General features: G+C 39.2%; 1 protein-coding gene across 3 annotated transcripts in view; it reads right to left on the bottom strand.

Annotated features, from left to right (window-relative positions):
* TMTC1 (transmembrane O-mannosyltransferase targeting cadherins 1) overlaps nucleotides 1-12,389 on the bottom strand; it is a 237,115-nt gene that overhangs the window by 188,322 nt on the left and 36,404 nt on the right. The window lies entirely within an intron of this gene.

Below are 12,389 nucleotides of genomic sequence, written 5' to 3'. Positions count from 1 at the left end.
TCTCCCCCCTTTCTCACTCTGAAATCAATAAAGATATATTTAAAAAACAAAAAATAGGCCAAAGACCTTAATAGATACCTCACCAAAGAAAATATACAGATGGCAAATAAGCATCCAAAAAGATGTCCCACATCATATGTCACGAGGGAAATGAAAATTAACACAACAAGGAGATACTACTACATACAAATTAGAATGGCCATAAGCAAAAACACTGACATTACCAAATGCTGCGGTGATGTGGAGCAACAGCAACTCTCATTCATTGCTGGTAGGGATGCAAAATGGTACAACCACTTTGGAAGATAGTTGGCTATTTTTTATAAAACTAAACATACTCAACATATGAAGAGCAACTGCACTCCTGGGTATTTATCCAAAGGAGTTAAAAACCTATGTCCACACAAAATGTGCACAAAGATATTTCCAGCAGCTTTACTCATAATTGCAAAACTTAGAAGCAAGCAAGATGTCCTTCAGTATGCAAATGGATAAATAATCTGTAAAACAGTCAGACAATGAAATATTATTCAGCACTAAAGAAATGAGCTTTCAAGCCATGAAAAGTCATAGAGTAAACTAAGTGAAAGAAGCCAATCTAAAAAGGCTACATACTGTATGATTCCAACTATATGAGATTCTATGCAAAACTATATGAAAAAGTAAAACTATAAAAAAATTAAAAGATGATTAACTGCCAGGGGTTGAGGAAGGGGGTGATAAATAAGCAGAGCACAGAGGATTTTTAGGGCAGTGAAAATACTGATATTACAATGATGAATATGTGTCATTATACATTATTGGTCCAAACCCTTAGAATGTACAACACCAAGAAAGAACCTGATGTAAACTATGAACTGTGGAAGATATGTGTCAATGTAGGCTCATTCTTGGTATCAAATGTACCACTCTGGTGAGTGATGTTGATAATGAGGGAAGCTATGCATGTGTTGCGGTAAAGGGTATATGGGAAATCTCTGTACCTTCCTCTCAACTTTGCTGTGAACCTAAAATTTCTCTACAAAAATAAGTTTTTTAAAAAATTAATGACTTACCACTGTACCACCACGACCACAAGGAAACACTGGTTTGGCACACCCACAGTGAATGCTTTCCCAGATATGTATCAACTTTAAAAAGTCTCAATCAAAAGTCCACAAGGCACACACACACTCCATCTTTCAGAAATATCACATAAAGAAGTTTCACTGCAGAGCAACATCACCATCCAACATAAAATTCAGCGACACGATAATCTAGGAATTCATCTATCACTGAACAGCTAGCTCACTGACATTTTAGAGAACTTTTGAAAAAAGTTGACAGATGAAATGTGACACATCCCACCCAGCATTTCACTTTAAGGTAAAGAATGTCCTTCTAAAAAGTGCTGAGCTGAGTGCTCTAAATAGAGAAATCTCTGTTAGCATGACGATGACATGGTCAACAGTCAGGCAGAGCATCTGCACTGTAAATGGGGTAAAGTCACCCAGGCTCCGTAAGATACAGAGAAAAGAACAGATCAGTGCTCTCGGGATGCTTCTGCTTTTGCCATGATAGTCCTTTCTAGAAGTTTCTAGTAATTCTTTCCAGGAAACACTGTAAAGGGCTTGACCCTCTACAGCTGGAGAAGCCTACATAGGAAAGTCAAAAGGATGTGGGTTTAAATCCTAGATCTTCCACTTTCTAGCTGTATAATGCGATGCAAATTACGCAGCCTCCCCGAGCCTTGCCTTTCACATGTGAAAATGTGGTGGGAAGACTTAATCCTAAAGGACATGGTAACAGTTAAATGAGCTGATCCATGTTTATCTCCTGGCTTGTAATAGGCATTTCATATTGGCTCCCCTTTACTTCCCAATGGGAAAGAGGTAATAAATAATTAAGACAAAACTCTCAAGACATTGAAAAGTACCACCACAAATGTATTAGGCAGACAGCTTATTTCCCCCATGGCCAACTGCAGAAAGATTGGACATCTTCAGATTAGTGGGCAATGATAAATGCAGTTAGGTATTTGTACTGTACTGCCCCCAGTGCTAAATTCTCCATACTTCATGCCATTTATAATAATTATTACTAACTATCCTATTGTATAAATGTGATAATCACTTAATCCAAATTTACATTGCTACTAAATGAGAAATCTGGGACTTAAATCCACTTTGTGTGACTCCAGGATCCATGCACCCACCACTGGGTAAGCCATTGCTCCATCATTATTAAAGTTAAACAAGGAAAAATTCTAAAATCACTTTCAGGGAAAATTGCATCAATAGAGGCCTCAAGTCAACATACTGTTTTCCTTCTGTGAAAACTAAACTCTGCTTCTTATATTCAAGTTCTAAAATTATGAGTCTGATATACAGGCTTGGTCAGAATTTATCTTGGCCCAAGTGAATTCTTGGCAGTTGATAGCTGCACCACTTATAAAAACTCAGGTTGCAGAGCCCCGAATCGATCATGCCAGAAAAAGATATTTATTTTACATCTGCTCATTTTCTTTGCCAAGTAGAAAAGCAATTATCTGCCCCAATACAAAATATAATAGCTGCCTGGACACAAAACACATAAGAATACACATATTATGTCTTAGCATACTGAATGCATAATAGGAAGGGATTATCACTTTCATGAAGTTTCCATTAATTTCTGTTCTTTGGAAAAAAATAATAAATTGAAAAGGCTTAAATCCATTAACAGGTATGGATAAATAGCATAGTTTTTTCCTATTACGAGGAAGTGCATTCTAAAGGCTCCTGCTAACGTTTTTAAAATATGAGAATTCTTCTAAAATGACCAAAAAAAATGTGTAAAGAAAATTTTATATAAGGCATGATCTTAAAAAACAAAGAGGAAATGCTGAGCATTCACACATATGGAATAATTATGGTAACAATCTCGTAACTACTGCTTTTTCATTCCCCAAAACATAATAATTAATATCAAATGGTTTGAATTTTTTAGTCTTCACACTTAAATAATATGTTCCATCTGGGTTTACGCTCAGATTCTCCTAAAACCAAGATGAGCATGACACCACACTAGCTGCTCTTAATCTATAGGAATCAAAGTCCTGTGGCATCTCTCCCAAGTTCCTCTGCGACAGGGCTCCTGCCTATCTTCCCAGCCTTGTCTCCCACTACTCATATGCTGAGTCACTTGTAGCTACACAAACACACACACACACACACACACTTTGCAAGTGCATTCCTCTGTGTCTTCCCTCATGCTGTGCTCTCTGCCTGGGAAGACAGATAGCCCTACCTTTCTTCAGCTCATTGTCTCATCTATTAAGACTCAGCTCGAGCCAAACTTCCCAGGCTGGCTAAAATATCCTATCCTGTGCATCCCATAATTCAGTGCACACACACCTATCACTGTATGACCTCCCCACTGGGATGTAAGCTCATCCATGCTGGGTCAATCAGAATCTCTTTTTCTAAGAATCTGGAGTCAGGATATATTCCATCTCTTACAGAGATTTAAAATGACAATGCAGGTAACCCTGTACTCACAAAATTAAGAAAAGTCACTCTAAAAAGAGAATAAAATGAAAACAACATATTTTAAGGGGGAAAAAAGAGAGATCATGAAGTTCCAAAGAGGCAAAAAAAATAAATGTTCTGACTTTGCCAGTTTCTGTGTCCAGAAATCAGTCTCAATATCCATGACGGGGTGCTGTTAAGAGTCTAGTGTATCCTTTTAATAAGTATCCCAATTTGTTTAAACAAGTTTTTAAAAAGTTTTGTTCTTTGCAAGAAATGACCCCTAAGGTATCTGTATTTGGTAAGTGTTTAATAAATGTTTATTAATCAAATGAATCAACAAACTGTCTCTGAAGAGCCAACAGGAGTCAGTTTGCAATGTACGGTGTTACTTACATCTATGATGGTGGTTGAAGGCAAAATATGTAAAAGGCAAAATTCAATCTTTTTTTAATATTGACATTTTCTATCAATACATTTGGCTTACGTACCAAAGACTTAGGTAGTCAAGAATCAAGGTTGGAAAAGGAAAAGAGAAAATAACAAAATGCACATTAGCAAAATTTCCTGTGTGGTCTGTTTATGCACCATGAGAGCCTCTCATTTTGGTAGCTCATTTTAGGGTCAACCTCCAACTCCCGCACAACTTCCAACAACATACATGCCAATGGAATACAGTAATCCAAAGGTGACAGGAAAAGCGATAGCACAGTTTCATAAGAATCTGACCAAAATGGACCTTAGAAAGAGTAACAAATGATAGGAGACCACTCCATCCTGTCTCCCTTAAGAAAAACAGATCCAGGTGAGTAAAGTAACTGGCCCAAGGACCAGAGCAAATCCGAATCAAAGCAGAATCCAGTTTTCCCACCAACTGGACCGTGACTCCTTCCACTACCCCACGCTGCCTCTTGCTTCTTTACATCCAGCACAACCGGGGAAATAGCTCTTCACTTTCAAAAAAATGATCGGCAACACGACATGGCACAGATTTTTCATAAACAGCAAAGGGCAATGACGGGAGTTGTAATTTTCAAGACATCATGTTCTCTTAGTCATTAACGATTATCACACCTGTATTTTCTGCTTAAAAATATCTGGAGATTGACAGTCGATCTCAACTTAACATGAAAGATTTACTTGTCCATTGTAGCTGTAAATTATATGCTGTAAAGAAGAGGAAAACAAACTGTATGGAGGAAAACAAACTTTACACACGGTCTCTCACTGACCGCATGACAACCAGAAGTGCAGTTTTATAATTAAATAGACAACCTTTTTAAATAAAAACTATTTTTATCCTAAATGCAGGATGGATCATAAATCCTTTCACCAAGTCACATTCCTTTCACAATTACTTAAGGGAGCCAAATACAAGCAAACAAAAAAATCTAAGATGAGGACTTAACTGTCAGGAACTACAAGCTCTACCACTCAAAAGCTGAAACGTCTTGATTACTCATTACGTGCTGAGGCCGTTCTAGCTCTCGACATGAGACACAAACATCATCCTTCCCTCCGTCCAACTGTGGCTGGTTGTTTGAGTTTTGTGGGGTTTGTTAACATTTTTCAGAATTATGATATATGAATTGCCTTCATCCCCTAAAAATCCGTACTTATGTTCCTTTTAAAGATTTTACCAAGACTTTTAGAGGTTAAGTCGTTAAGAGCAAATCTTTAATGGTAGGCTTCTTATGGGGACTGCTGCCTAGGGTGATTTCAAAATCAATGTGCATTTTCTACATTATATATAAAGTAATAAAGATCATGGTTTGGATAATATGGATAGCATTAAAAATTCATAAATCTACAACATGAAACACATCTTCCCTATATAAGTATAAGGTCATTTATCTATAAAACTAGTCAGTTAAGTTTTTATTTGATTTTCAAGGTAATGGTTTGTTTATTAAAGTGATGTTTTATTCAATAGTAATTCTAAATACATCAAAAAATTTTAATTAAAAATCAACCATTACTCTCAGAAACTAAGCATATCTTCTGCAACAACTTATAATGAGGATAGCATTCATCACTTAGGAATAAGTGTGAACACAGGCATTCTATTAGTGTCTAAACCCCACTGAACTTTCCATCATTGCTACAAGAATGTTTTTCTTTCACAATCATTTCCCTCTAAAATATTGTAAGCTTGTGAAAAGAGAGAAAATAACTAAATCATTACAAGTCCAATCAAGACTATACTACTTTCTTTCATAAATACAGCAAAGAAAAGGTGAATGCTATAAAAAGATTTCTAGACAATAATTCCTCCACAGTGACTTTGGCATAAATAAGCATGGTGGTGAGGGAACTTAAATCATAGCACTACCCTTTATAAAAGGCCACAATTAAAAGCTATATTAAGCTCTTTCCATGTGTTAACTCATTTGTTCCTGAGAATACCTGATGGAGTAGGTACTAGTATTACTGCCATCTACATATGAGGAAACTGAGACACAGAAAATTGAAGTAATTTGCCAAGGAGCATATATACCTGGCAAGCAGTAGAGCAGAATCAGAAGCCAGGTAATCTGTATGTATGCACTTTACTGCTATGCAAACGTCTACCGCATAGGTTTTCGTAAGAATTAAAATTGTAAGCTGTATATAAAACCTAGAACATGATTCCTGGCCGCTGATAAATGCCCACTCCACGGGAACTACAGAAGTACCCAAAATGTTGATTATTGGTGAAAATCATGATCATGATGCTTGCTTCTGAATTATAAGAGAATTGTCAAATCATTTATATTTCCACAATTCTTTTTTTCCTTCTGCTGGACAAAAGGTGCCTCCAAACTCTTCCTGAATTTAAAAAAAAAAATTTTTTTTCAAGCATGTGTATTTTTAAAATTTAATCTACAGAACTTAGTACCAGATCAAAACATGTGTCAGACAATTTTCAGAGCAACAAACTGGAAATCCCATCAATATATATGAAACTACCATGATCTAATGCCTGGCGTAAAATAATGTTCTCGTGAAAGAATTATTTATATATACCCTGAGTGCTTACATCTTATAAGATGAACTAATACTGCTTTTATTACAATCACTCCATAACCTCTCTGCAGGCTATATTAAAAAAGAAAAAGACGAAAAAATATTAATCAGGATGATGGTAACATTAAAAGAGCAAAAAAATCAGCAGCAAACTCCCTACACCACCCAAGAGCCCTAGCTGTGTTCTGCAAAAGAAAGGAGAAATGCTTGGTGGCCTGGAGGTCCCCCAGCCTCTTGACTACACAGGACAGAGGCTGAGTATTCCATAAGGTGACTTGTTGAGCTGGCAAAGGAACATGGGCCTGGGATCTTCTTCTAAGGAGCTACTGTAGCAGTGACAAAATTGCATGCCAACCAGAAATGCCTACATCCTGATAGTTTTCTCTTTCAACATATGTGCATCCGGTTGGAAAGCAGATGCCTAAGCCTGATTGCTCTACACCAAGAAAGGAAAGAACTTATCATCCACTGACTAAAATTCACAGGGGATTGAAGATTGCCAAGAACTGGTACCCAATCAAGATTAAGCACAATGAACCAAGGGCTGTCAGCAGTTAAGAACTCGACCAACTGCTATCCATAAATTAAAAGAAATTTTGCCTCCTTAGCATGTGATTTATTTGGAAGCTTGTAGTGCTAAATTCTGACAGAAGCCAAGGAACACTTTATAGGAATGATCCATTTTAGTGCTGAGTTCAGTTCAAGAACCAAAGCAGATTTCAATGAGCTTTCAGGTGAACTCATCAAGGTAACTCCTGCTTTAGCACATACGCCAGGGTCAGTGAAGGTCAAAATGTTTACATGCCTTTCTAAGTCCTCTGACTTTAATTTTGGGCCAAAACTGGTTCAGGAGGAATAACATCACTCTCAACTAATGGTTAGCAAATACTGTAGTAAGAGGGGGAAAAAAACTTTTCAAATTCTCCATCCACAAAAGGGAATACTTTCCTGGTAAACTCTATATTTGAGAAAAGCTACTATAAGGGAAGTTGGAGCCCAGCTTGGGTAAATCAACCCACAAAGAACATTAACAGCACATTAATGACACTATCCCAATAAACACAGTTCATTAAGAAGCCTGGTAACTAACTTAGTTTCTTTTTGAAAATAACTTTTTAATTTCATCTATGGTGGTTTGTGTTCTCAAAGTGGATTCATCATAGAGGTTTATACTTGCATTAAATTTTAGGTAGGGGAGGGAATTTATGAATATAAGCTCACAAACTTCACCTTTAACTGCAGGACACATTTCCCTTATAGACTTACGTTAACTCTACACCTCTTGAAAGCAGCAGCCAGGTGAGGCTGCAAATGGCACATGTGTGATCGGTCAGTGGAAAAGGTGTGTGAAATGGTGGCGGGAGGGGAGGTGCAAGGGAAACTAGCTATTCATCTGCAATACGAGCTTTCAACACAGATTTTTTTCTGTCACCTACAAATCTCACTTCTCTAGCTCACCAAGTTTCTCTCAAAGCTGATATGAGGATATTAACAATGATCTGAAACACATTTGCCCTACTCAGAGGATACTACGTGTGCAATAATGGTTCAAAACCCCATCCCAGGAGTTTAATCCACACAGCACTGCTTACTTTGGGGGAAAGGAGTGGAACTCATGGTCTACAGAAATAAAGCATTAAAATGACGCTTAAGAGATCTGTTACCCATTCCATCAGCGAAGGTCAAAATATTTAAATGCCTCCCTTAAGTCTAATTACCTCACACGTTCACTTTCGTGCCAAATTGTTCTCTAGCCCTAAACCTGTCTTAGTCTCTTGATTTGCATGCCTGTGTACAAGGCACTTATACAAAAAATGTTTAAGACCCACTAAAGTGAAAAATCTAACCACTGTCTCACCCACAAAAATGAGTCTATTTTAAGTAAAAAGGCCATGATCATCACCTAGCTAAATTCCATGAAGACAGGACTTTGTTTACTTTACTGCTCAAAATGATGTCTGGAACATAGTAGGTGCTCACTAAATATTGTCAAATGAATGATTCATGATGGACCCTACAAGGTAGCAGTAAATGGAGGAAATGAGCAACATTTTAGACAAGAAGTGTCTTCAATGCCTAGTGTTATCACTGTTATCTAAATATTAAATCTATCAAGTATATATGAAATGACTCTATAGATACACAGGCATACCCATCTATATGAGTTCTGAAGATAAGATTTCATGCAGAACTCACTGAGCTTTCTACTGTAAAAGGGCAAGTGTCTAGGTGTGAATGAATTTGATGTAGTGAAGAAGGTAGGGAGAAGGAATGCTATATACTAAACATTCTTCCTCTCACATGGAGTAACTGAGTACAAGGTAGTATCCACTGAAACGCCATCGAAGTCCAGAGCATATACCCTAAGCCCTAGGTTTTTCATTGCACTTTCTACCTATATGCTAAATCACTAAGTCACACAGAGAAAAAAGGCAACTAAATGACTTGCAGTAGGATTTGTCCCTGGGTTGGGATTTTTTTCCTGTATATAGTAACTTCTGAAAACATTTTACCTGATGGTATTTAGCCAACTTTTAGTCAGTCTAATGCCATGCATGCAATGCAAATACATACTAGCAAACAGCCTTGAAGTTCAGTAAGAAACTCACTCCCTGCTTGCATACTGCAGATTTACCATTTTCAGGATGCATCCTGGTGTTCAGAAAGCCACACAGTCATAACACTAAACTACTAATAATGATGCTGCTGGCTGCCACACACTGATTGGCCGCTCTGTGCAGGCACCTGTTCACAAGCTTATTACATGTGCTACAGCTTGCAGTCCTGACAGGCAGAATGAGAGTGAGGTACTGCTATTACCTCCCCTTTGGGAGGTGAGAAAACTGAGGCCCACAGAGACAGAACAACTTGTCCAGGATCAAGTAAGCGAAGGAGCGATGATTTCGCCCCTGTCTGCAGAGATCTTAAGAATTAAGATAACATTGCCTCTTTGCACTTTTACTTGTTTTACCTGATCACCTTCTGACAAAAGGACAAGCACAGCTTTCATAACTGATTTTAATACTAATTAAATGTATACTACAATATATGACATGTTTCCTTTGCAAAAAGGGAAATGTACCAGAGTTTTCCCTCCCAGGGAGGGATAATGGTCCTTCCTGCCCACAAACGGGTTAACCTGATGAGACTCTGACCCAGGTCCAGCTATGCGGTGTATTGGTCTCCAGGCATCATCCTCTCTAAAACAGCCTGGTGCTCAGGGTTAAAAAACAAAACAGAACCTACAAAAGCATGCCATCTAATTATGTATATTAGCACCAGTACCATATATCAAAACAAGTTGAGAGGTACCTCGTTTGTGAACCCAAGGATGGCTACAAGAATCTGTCTACCCCGGAGAGTTCAACAGGGAAGCCAGCTCCACAGAGGATGACACCATGTCCTCCTGCCTCATCCCCAAGGCTAAGCGCTCGCCTAGGACTAAGGACTTTAGAGCCCAGCAAGTGGGCAAAGCACAGGTTTAGGGTGTCACACAGCTTGAGTTCCAATCCTGACCTCCCCACTTAGTATGCAAATGTGGACAAGGTGTTTTAACCTCTAAGATCTTCCATTTCCTCCTGTTAATGAGAACTATTACATCTACCTTAAATGGTTACTGTGATGGTTGCATGGGATAATGTATGGGAACTGCTAGCCCTCATCCTGCTACATAGATCAATAACAAAATTTTCTTCCTTCGGGTCAAGGACCTTCTCCGGTGTGTGGCAGCTGACTCACAGCAGCATGCAAGACAGGACTATTAAATTTTTAGGTCTTTTGCAAGCCAGTTATTAAACACCACTATTACTGAATATTAAATTATATTAACTTAAAATTAATCTTATTAAAAACAAAGGTGATAAGCACTGAAAACTCACCACTTCCTAATTATTTTACTGGTAGCTATGCTCTTGAGGTATTTATGTCTATTGTCCGTTAGGCAGTGGAACTACTGCACCATGGTCGGCTCCAGCGCTTCTCCCCCCACTCCACCTTCGGTGAGGTCACATTTGCAGCTTGAAATAAGCCATGGTAGGAGTTACTGACGTGGAAATTGGCAAAGACCGAAGGTCAGGATTCCTTGCTTTGGAAGCCAGGTATTAAACATTTACCAGCACACCACTGGTACTCATATTTCACCTGTCCCTTTCTGCGCCAGCATCTTTCATCTCTGCTCTCTACAAATTATCTAGGTGCAGACACATGTTCATCAAATTTAAAATAAAAATGAAAAGCAAAAAAACCTAACTGCCCTCCAGTTATCGTCCTTTCCCCCACTCCTTCGTTGCCACATTTACTGAGTATGTTCTAAGTATGCTAAATTCCAACACTTTTTACCAGCTTCTCATTAACGTATTCACTTAGCAAATACTTGTGCAGCTTCTATTAGCCAGACACTATGAAAGAAATAGGAGGTGCAGATAGGGGCAAAATGCGTAGCCACCCCTGCCCTCGGGGAATTCATAGCCAGGCTGCAGTCTGACTTCTGTCCCACCTCAGAAATCCACAAATCTCTAGGAATTCCTGTTTTACCCTCCTTTGCCTCCTTAAAAAAATTTATAATTTCCCCAAATGTTTTACTTTCTTTTCCTCCATGGCCCTCCACTTAAAAGTCAAGATTTCCTCAATGTTCTGACAGTTTCTCTTTCTTTCTCAGGAATTTCAAGAATTACCATGGTTTTACCCTCTCCCCCCCCACCCTCAGAAAACTTCTCCCCCCTTGACCTTCTATTTCAGTAACTGACGCCACCGTCCACCCAACTGTTTAAGCCAAAAGCCCAAAACTCCTTGCTTCCTTCCTTCCCCTCCCCCTGACATGGGCAAGTCCTGTTGGATGGGTTTCCAACAGAAATCCCAACCCCCCCCCACTCCCCGCTGCCATCACCCTCAGCCAACACCCTTTCTTTCTCCCTCAGTCTGTATAAAAGCCTCTCAGCTCTTCTCCCTGCTCTATTCCTGTCCCCAACATCATGTGCCAAGGTGAAGCCGGATATTTAATGTAATCATTTATTACCAGATAAAACAAAATATAACAGCAAAAAACAAACAAACAAAGAAACAGCTCCAAAGTCTCCTCATTCCACTCAGAGTCAAACTGAAGCTTGCTTCCGTGGCTAACACGACCCTTCATTTCCTGGACCCTGCCCCCCGACCTTGACTTTCAGATCCCCACTTGCTGATCACCCCGCGCCCGGAACCCTCTGCCCAGACCTTCCAGGGCAAGCCCCTCCGCTCCCGCAGCAGGATGCGGGAGGCCTTCTCCACCCACCAGCGCAGGTCTGTTCCGGCCGGGCCCCCACCACTCTCCATCACACCCTTCATTCCCTGTTGGTCAGCCAGGGTCTGTCTTCTACTGGAAAGGAAGCGACGCAAGAGCAAAGACCCTGTCCTCCTTACCCACCAGGACGTTCCTGGTGCCTAGAACAGTGCCTGGCACGTGGTAGACACCCAATAGGTATTTTATTTAAAATAGTTATTTAATAAATGAATAAAACAAGATGGAAAAACACAACAGGAAAGGGTAGGAATGGGAAACATAGGCCCTGAGACAGAGGAAGTTTTCTCGAACTACAGAGAAAAAGAAGAACAGCAATCTGAAGTGGTAAATTGCTTAACAGTATGAATTGAATTTCCATCTTTATTAAATTCTGACTTGCCCATGGCTTGAGCTATTTTAGAGTCAACCTAATTTAGTGAGCCCTTGTTGTGATAAATTGATGTTAATTTTCATGGCTAGGTTCAGAATATTTTTAAAAAGAAGGAAAATCCCATACTTTAAAGATTTTCCTGCATCCTCAAAAACATTTCTGAGAGGCAGAGTCCCCTGGGCTTTCTCCCATACCTGTGCCGTAATAAATTCCTATCACACACAAAGAGCAAGGAGAGACTGCAGGT

This window comes from Miniopterus schreibersii (assembly GCF_964146895.1).
Source record: "Miniopterus schreibersii genome assembly, chromosome: 2".
NCBI lineage: Eukaryota > Metazoa > Chordata > Mammalia > Chiroptera > Miniopteridae > Miniopterus > Miniopterus schreibersii.
Note: the sequence above shows the minus strand (reverse complement) of the source record. Positions and strands in the feature narration are given on the sequence as shown.